Source organism: Apodemus sylvaticus, chromosome 7, assembly GCF_947179515.1.
Source record: "Apodemus sylvaticus chromosome 7, mApoSyl1.1, whole genome shotgun sequence".
Lineage (NCBI taxonomy): Eukaryota > Metazoa > Chordata > Mammalia > Rodentia > Muridae > Apodemus > Apodemus sylvaticus.
Window position 1 is genome coordinate 87757321 of NC_067478.1, and position 17085 is coordinate 87774405.

A 17085-nucleotide genomic window follows, 5' to 3' on the forward strand; every position below is an offset into this window, starting at 1 on the left:
CCATCAATTCTCTGCTCTTGTTGGGACACCAGTCTTCCCAATGTCTGAAAAATTAGTTAGCCTCCTCAAGGAAGTAGACCTGAGAGCAGAATTGATAGAGGGGACAGAGGTGGAGAGGGGGTACTGGATTGGGATAAAGATCTATGGAAAATGAGGTAGAAGGAAGGGTCAGTCTTTGGCCCAGGTAATTTCTGGAACTTGGTGTACCCCATACCTTCCTGGAGTTTGGAATTTTAATCAGACTTATTCTTACAAACACAAGATTCTAGCCAACAACAGCAAGACCTTAAAAATAACATCTCATACTATTTATACATAGAAATAGACCAAAAAGGCTGCTTGAGGTTGTATTCCTCAAATGAATGCTTCCTAATTGTACTGGTTAGTTTGTGTCAACTTGAATCGAGCTAGAGTCATTTGGACAGAAGGAAGCTCACTGAGAAAATCCCCTCATGAGATTGGCCTATGGAGGCATACTTTTTGATTAATGATTGATGTGAAAGTGCCCAGCTCACCAGATGGTTCCACCACTGGGCTGCTGGTACTGAGTGTTATAGGAAAGGATACTGAGCAAGCCACAAGGAGCAAGACAGTAAGCACTGTTCCTCTATGGTCTCTGCTTCCACTCCTGCCTCTAGATTGTGCTTTGAGTTCCTGCCTTGACAGGGAGTTCCTTCAGTGACTGACTTCAAGATGTAAGATGAAATAAACCATTTCCAAGTTGTTGTTGGTTATAGTGTCTATCACAGCAATAGAAACCCTAACCAGGACACTCGTCAATTGGCTCAATCTCTTCGTTTAAATATGGAGACACAGGCTTGTAAATCTATCCCATTGACCTCCATCCTACTCCCAACAATTCATCTAAATCCAAACTCTTCCCCCACAATCAATAGTTCTAACCCCAAGACTGCTCGTCTTTTGCTAGCTTCCTGACAACTAGTCTCAAGGTGATCATGGGGTTCATATTTGGTGAAAAATATCAAAATAGACCAAAAAATAAAATAAAAATCATGGCATGACCACAAAGTAATGACTTCATTCTTGTTTTTTTTTTGTTTTTTTTGTTTTTTTTTTTTTTTTTGCTCAACAACTTAGTCCCAGCATGCACCTGCTTCTGGAGCAGGCTATGTAGAGACAAACGAAGCATTCTTCTTGGCCTTAAGCAGCTTACCAAGTGGAATGGGAAATAGCACAATTTCCCAGCATTCATGTACCTCAAGTTAGCCATCTGGGAGGATGTGAACTTATTATTTTTATAATTTCTGGTAAGTCTTTTTAAAGCCAGTCATGATGCAAATGAAAACATCCGCTCACAATTTTATAGTTACGTTTAAATTTATTTTAATAAATAAAAATGGCCTGTTAACTGGGCCGACTGAATAGGACACTTTAGTTACTTTTTTGAAAATGTAAAATATACTCCAAAAACAGTTATTTTTTTTTCTCTCAGCAAGTATCTGAAAGGAATATGCAACAGATTCTGAGTCCGACCACAGAAGAGGTATAGAGCTCTTCTATACACAAGGCTAGACGGCATCACTAACCCCCAGAGGTATAGCATTGAGAATAGATATGTTTTAAAGCATTTGTTAAAATATTGAGCTCTGGAATTTTCATTAACTTCCAGATAGGCATACATCTGCCCAAGGTATCAGGATCACTTTAGGTCACATGGAGTCTCCTCCAGCTTTGTAATTCTGCAGATGTTCAAACTGGATTTCTCCAAGTCTGTGTAGAGCTGAAGAACTGTCCTGGTTCTCTCCCTATGTAGGTCAAATCCCATCCCAGTGAGGACCCTGCCAATAACCACCTTGTGACCTGGTTATTTTAGATATCTTGATGAAATGAGAATCAAACCCGACCTCCAAGGCAGAGTTGCCTGTTACAGAACCTGACCTGAATACTATTTAAGCAAAGTATGTCCCTGTCATAGTTTTTCCTTTTCAATCTTCAAGGCACCAAGTGAATACAGAGCAGTTGCAGAAAAATTATCAATGAGTACACCAAGTCCTGATCACTGATAGAAACCAGAGTCCGTGTTTGGGACTCACAGCTATGCATCTTCAAATAAGAATGATTTCTGTCTTAGCCAGGCTAACAGGATTCACATATCCCAGGCTAGCATGATACACGTAATAAGTTCCTATCTTTAAAACAATAACATGTAAACTAAATCAAGGGTCAGACAGATGGTACAAAGCTTACCTTGTGTGCATATATCTAGGGTTTGACCCCCAGTGCCACACATGCAAAAAATATGCACACACATTCATATGCATGTATATACACATATATGCACACGATATCCCTCTTGCATTCATCATTCACTCAAGTTATAGAAAGTCAGCAAAACTGGTCTGAAATATGTCAGTCTTATTAATAAATTTGGTTGGCCAGTAAGCTAGCTGGCTCAGCGGGTAAGATATTTGCTGCCAAACCTGATGGTCTATGTTCGATCCCTAGAATTCACATGGTGGAGACTGGACCAACTCCTCAAGTTGTCCTCTGACCTTCCCAGGCATGCCATGGCATATGCACATAACCCCTATAAAGACACAGTGTCAAGGAGTTAAAAGAGGTCCTCTTATCATATTGGGTATCCCATACCTGAGGCTTATTTCTCCACTCCCTCCCAAGGAGCTGGCTTTTTTACTTTAGCATACATTCTTCTTTCTTGGAATGAGGGGCTAGCTCTTGTTCTCTGAAATGTCACTTTCTAAGAATGGAAACTCCATGAAACAAGGCTGTTTCGTTGGTTCTTACAGTATCTATTGAGTCCTAGATGGATGCATCACCTGTCAATTAAAAAGCCTACAGCCTATGACTTAGGCAAAAAATAGAAGGTGGGACATCCGGAAGGAGAAAGAATTCTGGGAGAGATTCACCAAGAAGATGTGACAAGACAGACAACTGATACCTGAGCACAGGTGACCAGCCACAGGGCAGAATGTAGGCTAGAATAAATGGGATATTTTAAGTAATATCTAGTCAGAAAAGAGCCTAGCTATGTGGCCAAGGTATTTGAAAGTATATTTGAGTCTGAGTCTTTTTTTCTGGGAACATGGGGCTAGGAGGAAGAACCACAGCTTAACTTCATCAGAGTCCTCTGGTTAGAATGAACGTTCTACCAGGGTATGAAGCTTCATGCCTAGAACCATGCCCAAGCTACAGAAACCACTAGATTTTAACTTGCTGGACAGTCAAATAAAGTTTTCAATTAGCAATAATCGTGCCTCGGATAAACCTCAGTGGCTACGATACTGCCACTGCGCAAAGCTGGACTGTCAAATACAGAATGGCATTTGTTAAGACTCAATCTCATACCCCTCCGATAACTAACTGCAAATCTTTCCTCTGGCCCATTAGTATAGCTTAGAAAGCTCCAGAATACGTGTGGGGAACTCTCCTTGCTGCTATCATTACATCCACGTTACCAAACAAACTTGGAAGTATTTTATGGCAGGAACTATGTTTCACAACATCACATTCTCTGTGTTAAAATAGTAAGAATCCAATAAATGCCTCCTGCCTGAAAATTGAGAGAATGGGCAGAAATGTTTCTCTTGTAATTATGAATGTTACAGATTTATGACTGAACATCATATCTCAGACTCTGCCTGGATTTCTGAGCCTTCCATGAACCAACTGAAGAAGTCATGAGTCACTCTTGGAGGGGAGGGGCATGTGTTTGTGCAGGATATGTTTCCCAACCTCGATGAATCATGTGTATAATCACCCAAACTGCATCCTGTCTGGGGAAGTAACCAAAACCCCTATTTCTGGCCCAATGGCTTTTTGGTTTATGAGTAAATGCCACTGGCATTCCATTAAATAAATGCCCTCAGAAAGCCCTCAGCTAGTGCCATACCTACAATAGTCGGGCTTGTGACAGATCAGCCACGCCTTGAGGACACGAGCTGAAGATCCATCTCCCTCAGCTTGTCTCTATCTGGCACGCTGCCACCAAGTTCTGACTGAATGTTGTGATGCTCTTTTCCAAACTATAAGTCAAAGCATCCAGCATCTATAGACAAGGACTTAATTTTGTGTGGGCATGCACATACATGTGCAAACCTGTGCATTTATTTGTGTGGAGGCTGGAGGCTCACATCAGGTGCCCTTCCTGATTGATCTCTAGTCATTTTTTTTTTTTTTTTGGACAGGGTCTTTCATGAAGTTGGAGCTCACTGAGTCAGCTAGACTGGCTAGCCAATGAGACTCAGGGATTCTCCCGTCTCCACCTTCCCTAGACAGGGGGCGGGGTGGTTGGGGGTTGGGGGGGGTTACAGGCATGCACTACTGAACTCCAAATTATTTTACAGGGATGCTGAGGATTGATCTCAGTTTCACATACATGCACAGTAAGAACTGTATCATCTGAGCTATCTCCCTAGTGTAACATCTCACTTCCTTTTCATTCTTAAACATTTCGTATGCATAAATGTTCACCTGTAGGTACGTGTTCCATGTGCGTGCTTGGTAGCCACAGAGACCAGAAGAGGGCATCGGATCTTCTGGAACTGAAGTTAAAGATGGCGATGGGCAGCTATTTGGGTATGGAGAACTGAATGCAGGTTCTCTGCTATAGCAGAAAGTGCTCCTAACCACTGAGCCATCTCCCAGCCCCAAGACATAACTTTTAAACTTATTGTCCAAGTTCCTCTAGCTCTTATTTCACTTACTCCCTCATCCCTCAATACAAGCTTCCATTTCACACCTCCCACACACGATTTTTCTGAATATACACAAGCCTCCCCTCCACTCTGTGACTTCGTTCCCTCTATCCCTCTTCCATTGCTTTCTCCTCCGATGTCTAAATGTCTGAAATCTATTTCCTCAGATTTTACCCAATAGTGAATCCTCTACACTGGCTGCTGTGCTTGTCTCACAGGGCGAAATTAACCTCTTGGGAGTCTTGGTCAGTGCAATAATCTTACAACTAGCATCGTTAGATGAACTGAGCAGTCAATATAAAAAACCAGGAGAATGGAAAATCAAATTTATCATCCTCAGAGAAGGCTCCATGTAGATGTTTCTTGTTCTCAACCTTCTCTTTTTACCCTTCCCCTCCTTTTGTGAAGATGTAAGATTAAGGACATCTGGACTCTGAACACAGCCATTGTCTTCTTCTGTCATCCCAGGCTTCCTTCCTCCTGAGATCTGCCTCCTTGTGCCGACTTTGCTAGCAGATGTCATAATCTTAGGGGCGGGGAGAGAAATCATTTTGATATTAACTTAAATTAAGAAGAAAGAAATGTAATTAAAAGCAGATCTTCCATTTTGAAAGGCAAACTTATTTTATAAGATAGCGTGTTCTGTGACAAACACTTGCTGCCACTCTCTGCTTCGGAGTATCTGTGCCATTGTGCCCGTCTCTGGGCAGATAGGGAAACGAGCTCTGATGTAATAAAGCCTCGCTTTGTTTGGTCCCAAAGCACGATGCTTTCTTTCCGTTCTGCTTACTCACACAGCCCTGGTCCTGAGAACAGGGACAGAGAAGATAAGCGGAGGTTGACCAAGCCAAGAGCGGATAAGATAGGAATAGAGCATCAAGAATTTCCACCGTCCAGTGTCTCTGGCAGTTGAATCTAGGGGAAGACTAGACGATACTTCTTTTCTGTCTCTAGTGGCTGGCAGCCCCTACCTATGCCACTGGATGACTATACCACCATAGATAGATCTGCTATTTCTTCCTCAGCCAAGAAAGCTTCATAATCCTTACTACAGTAGAACGTACAGACTTAGGAAATTCACACGTGCTGCCCACATAGGAGTTGTAGTTATTCAATTTTTTCCTCATTCTTCTACCTTGGGGTTTGTAATCATCTTTAACGGCTTGGTAATGAGTATATTCAGTTTTGCAGGACACACCGACTTCCTAGAGCTGTCTTCCTAGTAGAAAATGTTGTTATAAATAAAGGGTACACAGAACGAATTTTACTTTACTGAAACTGCAGATGAACAGACTCGGCCCGAGGGCCACACGTGCAACTCTCTGCCATTTGTGTTTAGCCAGAACAAAGCATCAAATGTATAAAGGAATATCTAAACTTGTTTTCTGGCATGAGGAATCATACCAGTGAATTTTGTGAGATCTCCAGATGTCTCCTTAAGGAAATTAGAAGGTTTCAACCATATCCGGTATTCTCACCACCATCAGGAGACACGTAAGACTACCTGAATTTTCTATACCTTCCTCTGGACCACAGTTCTCTGAGAAAGACAGTTCTGATATTGTTAAAGAAAATATCAATCACACTTGTGATAAAAGGTCACTACATTTTTTAAACAAATTGGTCCTTTGAGCAAGATGAATTCTAATGGATTGGTTTATTAACCTAAAGGTTGAACTAGACTGCCAGTTACTAAATGATTTGTTCATAATTAGTATTATTTATAATTATTTTACTTGGGAAAAAATATCACCTTAAATGTCAGGATGTTTTTTAATTGCCTCAGATGAGATTCAAAATAATTGACTTTGCAAATGTATTTTTAAAAAAACTCATTTAAAAACATCTGAAATTGCTGACAGTTTGTCTAGAAGAGGCAACATATCAATATTCATTACTATGGACAGAGCAGAAATTGATCCATGATTTTTTTTAATCCATGTGAATTGTGATCACTTCTGGACTCTAGAACAGGCAAATTGCTGAAGAAGAAATTCATACCCTTACTCTCCATTAAGTATGCACTTTGTGCTATGTGAATATTTATGCATACTTTTCATTAAGTGCAGAATGAACATGTTTAGAAGGAGAAGGAATGTGTATATATGTACACATATACACATATATGATTGTATATGTATACACATGTGGGTGCATGTGTGTGTGCTTGGTGATTTTAGAAAATACAGCCTTTGGAAAGGATATTATATTTCTGCAGGTGAGTAGGTAGGTGCCTTAAAATAAGCATCTTTCTAAATATTTGCTCCATCATTTCATTGATGCAGATAAAAAGAAGTGGGAGAAAGCTTCCTTTCGTTAGCACCTGGGACAAAAGTTTAAAATAATTTGGAGGTGTGGGGCAATCATTAGTGGAAACACGGTGGCAGCATCATGATGAGAGCTTGTCAAGTCATGAACTGTTGATATCTGCTGGTCAACGGTGCTCTTCAATGTATGTTTAGATACATGGAGGAAGAGTTGGGAGAAGTCCAGGCGACAGAGGAAGGAGAGATAGCAAACACTTCACAAATGGTCTACACTGCCTCCCCCATTTGCCACACTACTGCTCACAGCGAAGGAGAGGCAGAAAGAATATGGCTACAGGTGTCAAAGCCAGCTAACACTCTCATGGACAACCTCTGCCAGCCCAATCCAAGGCACAGACCCAACTTTATGTCTGACACATTTTGGTGAAAAAAAAAATCACAAGTGACCTGGAAAGAACGTTCTAGAAAGGGGAGATGGTGACTAATTATTATTATCACAGCCTGTCATTTGCTTCTTCCAAATAGTCCCACCATATGCCCAAGACATGACATTGACTCCTGTGTCCAGAACACAGACATCTCACTTCCCCAGGCACCGTGGAGACACCATCAATCACTTATCTGCATGAGAAACTAAACTGAGGCTGGAAAAAGAACATTTGATGCTGTCAAAGAAAGGAGCGAACACGAAGTGTCCCATTTATCAAAGAGATTCGTTCTAAAAGTCTGGGGAGCTGCTTGTACGAATTGTCCACGAGTGGGAGAATGGGGTGTGGGTGTAGATTTACATGCATTCCGCGCTCTCCCAGACTCAGCAAACTCCCTGCTGAGTAGCAAGGCTCTATTAACTGATTAATTATTATTAATGCCAACTTTTATTTAGCTAGCAATTATAATCTATTAAGAGCATTTCTTTACATCCTCTTACTTATTCAATCTTTGGAACAACCCTGTAAGGCTTGTCAGTAATATATTATTATCTCCCTTTTTTAGACAAAGGAAAGGGAAACTCGGGGGTTTCCTTGCTTAAGCTAATCCCACTGATAAATGGCAAGTTCTAGACCAGAACACAGAATTTCTGACTGTTAGTCCGCTCCCTAGAGGGGTTATGGAAGATCCAAAGGAAGAAAGGGAAAGTGGGAAGCGTTGGTTCAAAGTGAAAGAACCCGGAAAAGCCTGCGGACCAGAATTCCTTCCAGTTTAGGTCAAAGTAGGAGTAGGTGTGGCTCTGTGACACACAACTGAAGTGATTAGATCCATTGATGGTGAGCCACATCTGCTCACACTGAACTTCCTTATGCAACTGGGCATTCGGTGCCAATCTCCCCGCAACTTGCTTCTTGCCAAGTTTCTTAAGCAGCCTAGCTGGAACCAACTTCAGACTCTATTTAGATTCTATTCTCCAGCTCTGCCTCTCTCATAGCACAACCTTGTTTCTTTCTTTTGTGCTCCTTTCTGCAAGCTTACCCCTTGCCCCCCTTCCTTCCCCCTTCCCGGGGAGGGGGAATGTTCCCAGTCAGTGCTTTCCCCCTTAACCTCTGCTAGCCACTCTCATTGTGATCTGTGCATTTTCCCATGTCAGGGGGCTCCTGTGCCTCTTTACCCATGAGCCCCATGGCCACCCTCCCTCTGGCTCTCACCTGTACTCAGCAGCCACAGGCACCCCAGGTTGTCCTTCTGATGTCTTCTTTCTGTCTGCCTGAGAACTCCAGACTGTCTTCAAGGCCTACAAGCTGGAGCTGTGCAGTCTTCGGGCTCTTTGTTACTTCGCTTCCTTAGTTCACAGCGCTAGTAAATAACAACACACACTAAGAGATGGTCTCGGCTATGTCTCTTTCCTCCAGCCTCCAGCCTCCAGCAGTGGTATCTCAGACCCCAACATTGCAACAAAGAAATCTCACAGTTGGGTTAGTGAAAACCAGTACAGGACAGGAGCAGAAAACTTCAGCGCTTCCCAAATTGCTCAGCCCCAGCTGCCCTCCAGGGGCTCCCCCTAGTGGGAGATGCTGAGACGACAGGCCAGCACTAGGTTTGGGATGGTGCCTTGGGGTGGGCGGAGGGGAGTGCAGCGAAAGACACAGAGTACACTGTGTCCTTCTGTAAGCAACAGCCTCTGTGTGATTTGCAGGGCTGAGGTCCTCTGAAATTAATCAGGGAAATCCTTTGGAGTTCCAGCGTTCTTAGGACCTGGAAGACCCAGAGTGCAGGTGAACGTGGTCTTGAGTAGAAATTAAGCTTACAGTGCTAATACTTTATAGGCACGTGGTGATTAGCAATCATTTGCTGCTGTTGCTGCTGTGTGTGTCCAGTTTAGACTGGTAAAAAAAAAAAAAACAAAAACGTGTCAAGTAGTCACTCAGTCACACATGGCTATTTTGGAGAGACAGGCATAGTCTCTGAAGTCTGAGAATAAGCAAGATGGTTTGGTCTCCTGGGCTCTCCTGGCCTTTTGGTGTCCCAGGAACCTTGACTGTTTTCTGTTGCCCACTGTGATGAATACAGACTGCATATCCAAATAGCATCCTCCTCCGCAGAGATGCAATCTCTTCCATTCTAACCTGCCCAGCAGGCAGGTAGGAAGTAAGAAATCGATAATTCTCTTCTGCAGAGGCTAACAAGGGATGCTTTCAGTGCTACCAGTCAAAGCAAGGATGAAGGGAACATCATCGGGACTGGTTTTCCTGACCTCTCGCTCTGGACACCAGACTGTGCTCCACCTCTAGGGATAAGGAGGGAAAAGCTGGATTCAACCTCAGGGCAGGGCAGCGAGCTTCACCCTCAGTATCAGGGATCGGCCCGCCCCTCCCAGTAATGTGAGAATACTGTATTTAGCAAGATGCAGAGAAAGACACAGCCTGATCCTGCAGGCAAGAATTCAATTCATCATTATGTCAAATGGGGAAGGGGACCCACAGGACCAGCCAGAAGCTCTTTATTTACCAGTAAACAGTTTGTTAAGGGTAAATGAATAAGGAGACCTTGCAGGATGATGAGAGTGATTTGGTGCTGATGCTAGGTTACCACCCGCCTTGTGATACAATCTCCTTTCACCATCGAACCAGTTGGGAAACCTTGACTGTGAGATTAGCAGAGCCCTATTTTAGTGATAAAGAAACTGAGGTCAGAATGTTTAATGGACCAGCCTGTGATCAAATCGAAATTTCTCAAAGCTGAGAGCCTGTTTCATATGGCATACTACCTCATGGGCTGGTTTAGCAATCCTGGGGAGAGGGGCTTTGACAAAGAATTGACATAAAATACTTCCAATTTACTCAGCAAACCAAATCACAAACATCTTCATCTCTATCCAATTTTACTACCTTGCTGCAGTGTTGGGAGCAGCACAGTACTGAACCACATGGGAGTTCAACCAACCAAACAACAACAACAAAGATGGGTGCAGTAATGCAGGCCTGTAATTCTAGAATGCAGGTGGTGAAGGCAGGAGAACTTGGAGTTCATGCCCATCCTCAACCATGTAGCAAGTTCAAGACCAGCCAATGTTATATAAGACTCTTTATCCAAAAAAAAAAAAAAAAGTAAAAGTTGAACCCAGTGTAAGATGGAAAGATGGATGGTAAAAGCTTATTTCTTAAGAACCATGGCTACTTCATAGGCTCTTTTATGGAAATTACAGGAATTCGCTTCCAGATAGCAACAGCAACCCATGAAAAAAGAAGCTTATGACATTAAGATGCTGGCGGTAATGATAATGGAGAAGAAAAGCCAGTTAATGATATGGTTATTGACCATAGAAAGTCAATCACTATTTCTCAGACCTGTCCTGGGTTCTTAGGTTGAGCAATAGTTAAATGACTCTGACAATACTTCAGTTCTGTTATAAATGCACATCAATCCAAGCCAAACAAACAAACAAAAACAACAAAAGATTTAAAGATGGGCAGGGTACTGCAGGCCTGTAATTCTAGAATGCAGATGGTGAAGGCAGAAGGATTCGGAGTTCAAGCCCATCCTCAACTATGTAGCATGTTCAAGACCAGCCAATGCTATATAAGACTCCTTACCTGTCCCCCTCTCCCCCACAAAAAGAAGGAGAAGAAGGAGAAGGAAGAGGAAGAAGAGGAAGAGGAAGAGGAGGAGGAGAAGGAGGAGGAAAAGGAGGAGGAGAAGGAGGAGGAGGAGAAGGAGGAGGAGGAGAAGGAGAAGGAGGAGGAGGAGAAGGAGGAGGAGGAGGAGAAGGAGGAGGAGGAGGAGAAGGAGGAGAAGGAGGAGGAGAAGGAGGAGGAGGAGGAGAAGGAGGAGGAGAAGGAGAAGGAGGAGGAGAAGGAGGAGGAGGAGAAGGAGGAGGAGAAGGAGGAGGAGGAGAAGGAGGAGGAGAAGGAGGAGGAGAAGGAGGAGGAGAAGGAGGAGGAGGAGAAGGAGGAGGAGGAGAAGGAGGAGGAGGAGAAGGAGGAGGAGGAGAAGGAGGAGGAGGAGGAGAAGGAGGAGGAGGAGGAGAAGGAGGAGGAGAAGGAGAAGGAGGAGAAGGAGGAGAAGGAGGAGGAGAAGGAGAAGGAGGAGAAGGAGGAGGAGAAGGAGGAGGAGAAGGAGAAGGAGGAGAAGGAGGAGGAGAAGGAGGAGAAGGAGGAGGAGGAGAAAAGAGGAGGAAGAGGAGAAAAGAGGAGGAAGAGGAGGAGAGGAGGAAGAGGAGGAAAAGGAGGAGGAGAGGAGGAGAAAAGAGGAGGAAGAGGAAAAGGAGGAGGAAGAGGAGGAGGAGAGGAGGAAGAGGAGGAAAAGGAGGAGGAGAGGAGGAGGAAGAGAAGAAGGAGAAGAAGGAGAAGGAGGAGGAGGAGAAGAAGAAGAAGAAGAAGAAGAAGAAGAAGAAGAAGAAGAAGAAGAAGAAGAAGAAGAAGAAGAAGAAGAAGAAGAAGAAGAAGAAGAAGAAGAAGAAGAAGAAGAAGAAGAAGAAGAAGAAGAAGAAGAAAAGTCAAGGAACTGTAAGAGGTTTGCAAAGGCTGGAATGGTTAGTCTTACTCTGCTACAGAGTTTCCACAAACACTGCTCACAATGTAAGTGCTGGGTGTGTTGAGCATGTAGGAAATGACTTCTCAGTGGCAGAGAAAGCAAGGAAGTGCACGAGGAAGCAGAGTTACATCTTGTTCCCCCCAGAGCTATTCAGAGCATATATTTCTGCTTTAGACCCCACCAGGCAAAGTGGGAGAGGACCAAGAATGCAGAAACCAGGGTCTCCAAGACATGTGAACCCAGGCCATAGGAAAAATTTGAAAATGGAGCTGCTTAGATAAAGACCTAAATCTATCCTTAATATTTTCAAATATCCAAGGGGTTCTCAAATGGAAAGTGAATGATATTTGCTTAGCCAATCTTTAGGGGATAGAATGGGGCCATACACTCCAGAAAAAAGAAGTCCAAACAGAAAGCCCTTTTGACTTACTCAAAGAACAGTGGTCTAAGAGACATAGCAGTACATGTTTATAATCCCTATATTTGGAAGGTAGAAAAAGTAGGGTTACAAGAGATCCCATTTCAAAAAACCAAATTCTGCACTATTGATAAGCCTATAATTCAGTAGGAATTAGAAGTCACTTCTTATCTAGAAAGGGCTAGGGAGTCTCTGACGTTGGTCAAAGAGAAGACCAACCATTGAGGCTAGCAGGAATAAAGTGATATTTGAGAATCCTTCTAACTCATAATCTTAGGTTGTTATATAACTAGCCTATATATAGGTTAGGTGGTCCATGGGAGAGGCTACAAACAACGAACATGATACCTACCTACACAGCATTTCATCACCTGCTAAGGGATCTCATGGTCTACTCAGACAGCTGCACAACTCCTAACTGTGCTTAATTTCTTTCCTGTCTTTCTCTAAAAGAGAGTAACTTACCCTCGCAGGTAAAGACTAGAAGACCTCTTAAACAAGGCGATTGCCCTTCAGTTTGGTAGAAAATATTGAGAAAAAGGTATATTTCTGCTTTCTGAGTAAACAACATGAGGAGCATCTGAGGTCTTAAAGAGATGCTAAGATATCACTTCAATTGCTAAGATATCACCACCATCACCCAGGCCTGAACCCCTTCCATGACTTCTTCAAGTGAGAGGCTGACTGACTCTGCAGTCAGCCTCGGAGCCATTTGGTTACTGAGCATGCTTCTGGGGCTAAGGAAATGTCACTTGCATGTAGTATGTGTCGGCAAGTCATGGAAACAAGGGAGAAGAAAATGGTGCCCTCTGAGTAGTGCCATTTAGGGTTGAATGGCCCCACTGGTGACATTGTTAGTTTCCCCTGCTCTGAGCCCCTTTTGCACTATTGTTAAGCTTTATAACACAGGCAGGAGGGGCTAGAGAGATAGCTCAGTGGTTAAGAGCACAGACTTCTCTTCCTAGAGGTCCTGAGTTCAATTCCCGGCAACCACATGGTGTCTCACAACCATATGTAATGAGATCTGATGCTCTCCTCTGGTGTGTCTGAAGACAGCTACAGTGTGCTCCTACACATATAATGCAGGCAGGAAAGATAGAGACATAGAAATAAAATAAATAACGAAGGTGACTAGTTCACTAGGAATGAGGAAGGCAGGAATGTAAGGGAGCTTTGGATCCCCTTGTATCTTGTATGCTGTAAAGGGGCTGTGGAGATTTAGAGAGGAACAGCTCATGAAGAGGCCAGACAAGAGAATGAACAGTAAAGAATTATTGACCTCTGACCAAGAAACGGTGGGAAAAACTGGAATTGGAGGATGGAGGAAAGAACAGGAAACTGGGACAAGAGAGGGAAATTTAGAGGGATGGTGATGGGAAGTGAAGTCCCAGAGCGGAACTGGATACAAAAGACTTTTCCAAAGCCACATGGGGATATCAAGAGATGATGCAGTGGGTACACAGATTCACACTGCAGGCAAAGGAAAGGATACGAAAGACCTGAGCAGAAAGATGGAAATTAGACCCATCGTGTGACTCAGAAACACACCTTAGAGCTTCTCCTGTTGTCAAGGACTGTTAAAACATCACAACAATGGGATGTCAATCAGGTGTAGATAGAACACCTCCTGTGAGTTCAAATACGTGTCAGAAATAGAGTAAAAATATTAGTAAAATGCCTTCTATAAAGTGTCTCATGGTGCTCAGAGTGATGCAGTAAGCTGTTGCTTAGACTATGGAAGGCTAAGGTCATTGTATACACAAGGAACCCAGTGGGACCAGGCCTATCCTCACAGTACTCACAGAGAACGGGAAAAAGAAGAGGAAATAATGGCCAAGTGTCAGATTGTAAAGCTCGTAGGATATGCTGGGCACCAGCAGCTGCTAGTCCGTAGGCAGTTAGCTTTTAGCCTGAGACTGAAAGAAAGGACACCGAATCTCAGTTGTTCAGAGAAAGGGCACTGCGCAGTCAGTGAATACCCAGACCACAACAGTAGGAGTGAACTAACCAAGATCTTTGGATGGATCAGCATTCCCTGCAAGGCATGGCCAGACCTACTGATGTGCCAAGTGAGAAAATGGTCCATATGCAACCTCCCTGCTCCCCTGCTTTCCTGTCCACTTTGCCTGTCTGTTGGCCTGGTTTGCAGAAGAGCTCTTTCTTCTCTTCCACCCCAAATGCCTCTGTTTCAGGGAAGCGTTTGCATTTTCCTTGGCCTAGGTACAGCTTGACGAATTCTTTTAGGCTAGGCCAATTACAACAAGCTCGAAAATTGCTGAGCCAAGTGGTTTCTTCAGAGATCTGCTTACATTCCCCAGAGTCCCTGCACAGATCAGGGGCCTGCCCCGCTGTGTGCCAGAGCTGCACACAGAAACTGCAGTTTATACTCTTAAGGTGGAGCAGGACTAAGAGGCACTTCCCCTCCGCCCCCAGGAAAGGATAGGGTGCAACCAATGTTCACATCAATTTTTGCATTATTTGGTTGGGTTTCGCTCTGTATAGGGAGGTTGACAAGATGGCTCTGAGGTGGCTTCCTTGAAGACCATCCTGGGAAAGGGCTTGAGAAATTTTCAGAGTAATCCCCAAGGGATCTCAAGTTGGCTAAAGATTTTACATATGCCAATTCCCTCTCATAGTCCTAAACTTCCACTAGGTCTAGGGCTCACTGTTGCAATGATATTCTTGCAAACACTAGCTTTGGAAAGAGTGGAGTAGGCATATAGAACATTTCTTGTGTTAATTTTTGTTTTCATAATCACAGAGAGATGTTTGAGCAACAATGATGCAATGTCAAGCAGAATTACTCCAAAGTCATTCTTTCTGATTTATGAATTGTCACACCATGTCAGTTCAGTAAATTTACCTCTGCCTATTTCCTTCCATGCTAGCATTGGCAGGCAAACTGTGCCTGGCTTAAGGAATGATACCAAGGGATAACTTCATGAGAGCATGTCAAGAATAATATAGTCAGACTGGAATTAAAAATTATCTATGGATAATTCACAGAGCATGGAATCCATGTGGGGGTCATTGAGAACTGACCATGCCTGCAAGGCAGATGCAAGAGAGGCCACAGTATGTCTTTCCAACAACAGAACAAGTAGTGTTGACGGGATATTCTAGATAGAAAACCCTAAACTCAGTCTCATAGGCATGATAACCTACATGTGTCCAGGGAGTCTAAGGGCAAATCAGTCAGAGCTGAACTTTCCTTCTCAGACAGAAACTAAAGGGTTACAAATTTCAGCCTGCCACAGTAAACCTGAAAGACAAAGAAAATAGGACATATCTCATTTCCAAGGGAGTGAATAACTACTAGGAACCAATGTTGGTCCCAACATGCTTGTCAGAAAGCTTGCTGTTCTGGATAAAAAGTATCTGGTGATTGTTCCCCTAGGAGTGGGTTCTGCCAAAAAACCCTAGCAACACCCAACTGCTTCATCACCTGGACACATGACACTTGACATGCAGATGTTACCGAATATCCATTTTTTTTAGAGAAATTTACAAATTAGTGTGACTACGGGGATGCTTCATTCTTGATGGATAAGGGATATTTGCTGGATATTTTGTACCAAGAAAGGAAAAGGCACTGCAGGCTAACACTAGCCCTCAGTGTGTGAAAGTAACAGGGTTATGAAAAGAGTCTAATTGTGTCTTTGATGAAAGATACACTTGGACTTTCAAGGGCTGCTCATCTTTAGAGGACTTCAGGGGTCCTTGGCCAGGGACCAACCTGGGTCATAGAGACATAAAATCTCCCAGGACTGGGTAAGCCTCTAAAGAAGGAACTTTAGTTACCTTGCCCCATCATTTATCAAAGTAATGTTCTCTCTCTCTCTCTCTCTCTCTCTCTCTCTCTCTCTCTCTCTCTCTCTCTCTCTCTCTCAAGTCAGCATAAAAGAACATGCTGTTAGGTAATCTGAGAAGCTCTTTGGGAGAAGCCAGTGAGTTAAGCTCATGACTTCACAACAAACCTTTCATCTTGGAGCCAACAAGATGTCATCTTCATCAGAGTCCTAAAGCCCACTCTTTTTAGATAGCATGGCAGAAAATTAAAAGATGGGCCATTTTCCATCTCATCGTGAAAGCTGAGGCAATTTAGTACCAGAGTCTTAAATTCATGAGCAAAGAATTGCTGATAAAAGAATGAAGGCAGGACTCAAAATAAACCTCGGAAACTCACGAAGGACTGTGCATTAGACAGGATATCAGCAGGACATTTGGCTTTTCCTCCTGCTGATTCTTCGCAGACTCCTCTTTATGTCATGCAGAGAACCCTACTGACTAAAAATGAGCTTGGCATTCCACATGGATGGCATGAAGAGCTACACACAGGAGGACTGTGACAATGGCATCTATGTAAGTGCATCATCTCTCCGGGGACAGAAATGTACATCTTACACCCTCTCTCTGACTTTGACTCATTCTACATCAGGGCCACATGACTCTCATCATGACAGTGTTAGGAATACCTCAGCTGCTTGTTCCTTGACTATTTCCTAGAAGGAAATACAGTTCAGTTGCTTACACTGGCCAGTGTGAGGATGCCCAACTGCTTTCTCGGGAACTCTGACAGTGACTGTGTCATATCAAATTCTTCCCTTCACAGTTAAGTTATTGTGTTCCCTCTACTGAGTTTCCTGAAACGGTCCCATTCTTTGGTCTCTGATGCAGCTACCCTTGATGAACTTTTCCCTTGCTTCCTCCCTCTTTCCCTCCCCCCACACTGGATTACTGTTGCATGACCCAGCTTGGC

At 43.4% G+C, this 17085-nt stretch overlaps 1 pseudogene; it reads right to left on the bottom strand.

Annotated features, from left to right (window-relative positions):
- Window positions 1-3111: 3111 nt before the first annotated feature.
- LOC127690432 (uncharacterized) lies at window positions 3112-3281 on the bottom strand (annotated as a pseudogene).
- Window positions 3282-17085: the final 13804 nt, after the last annotated feature.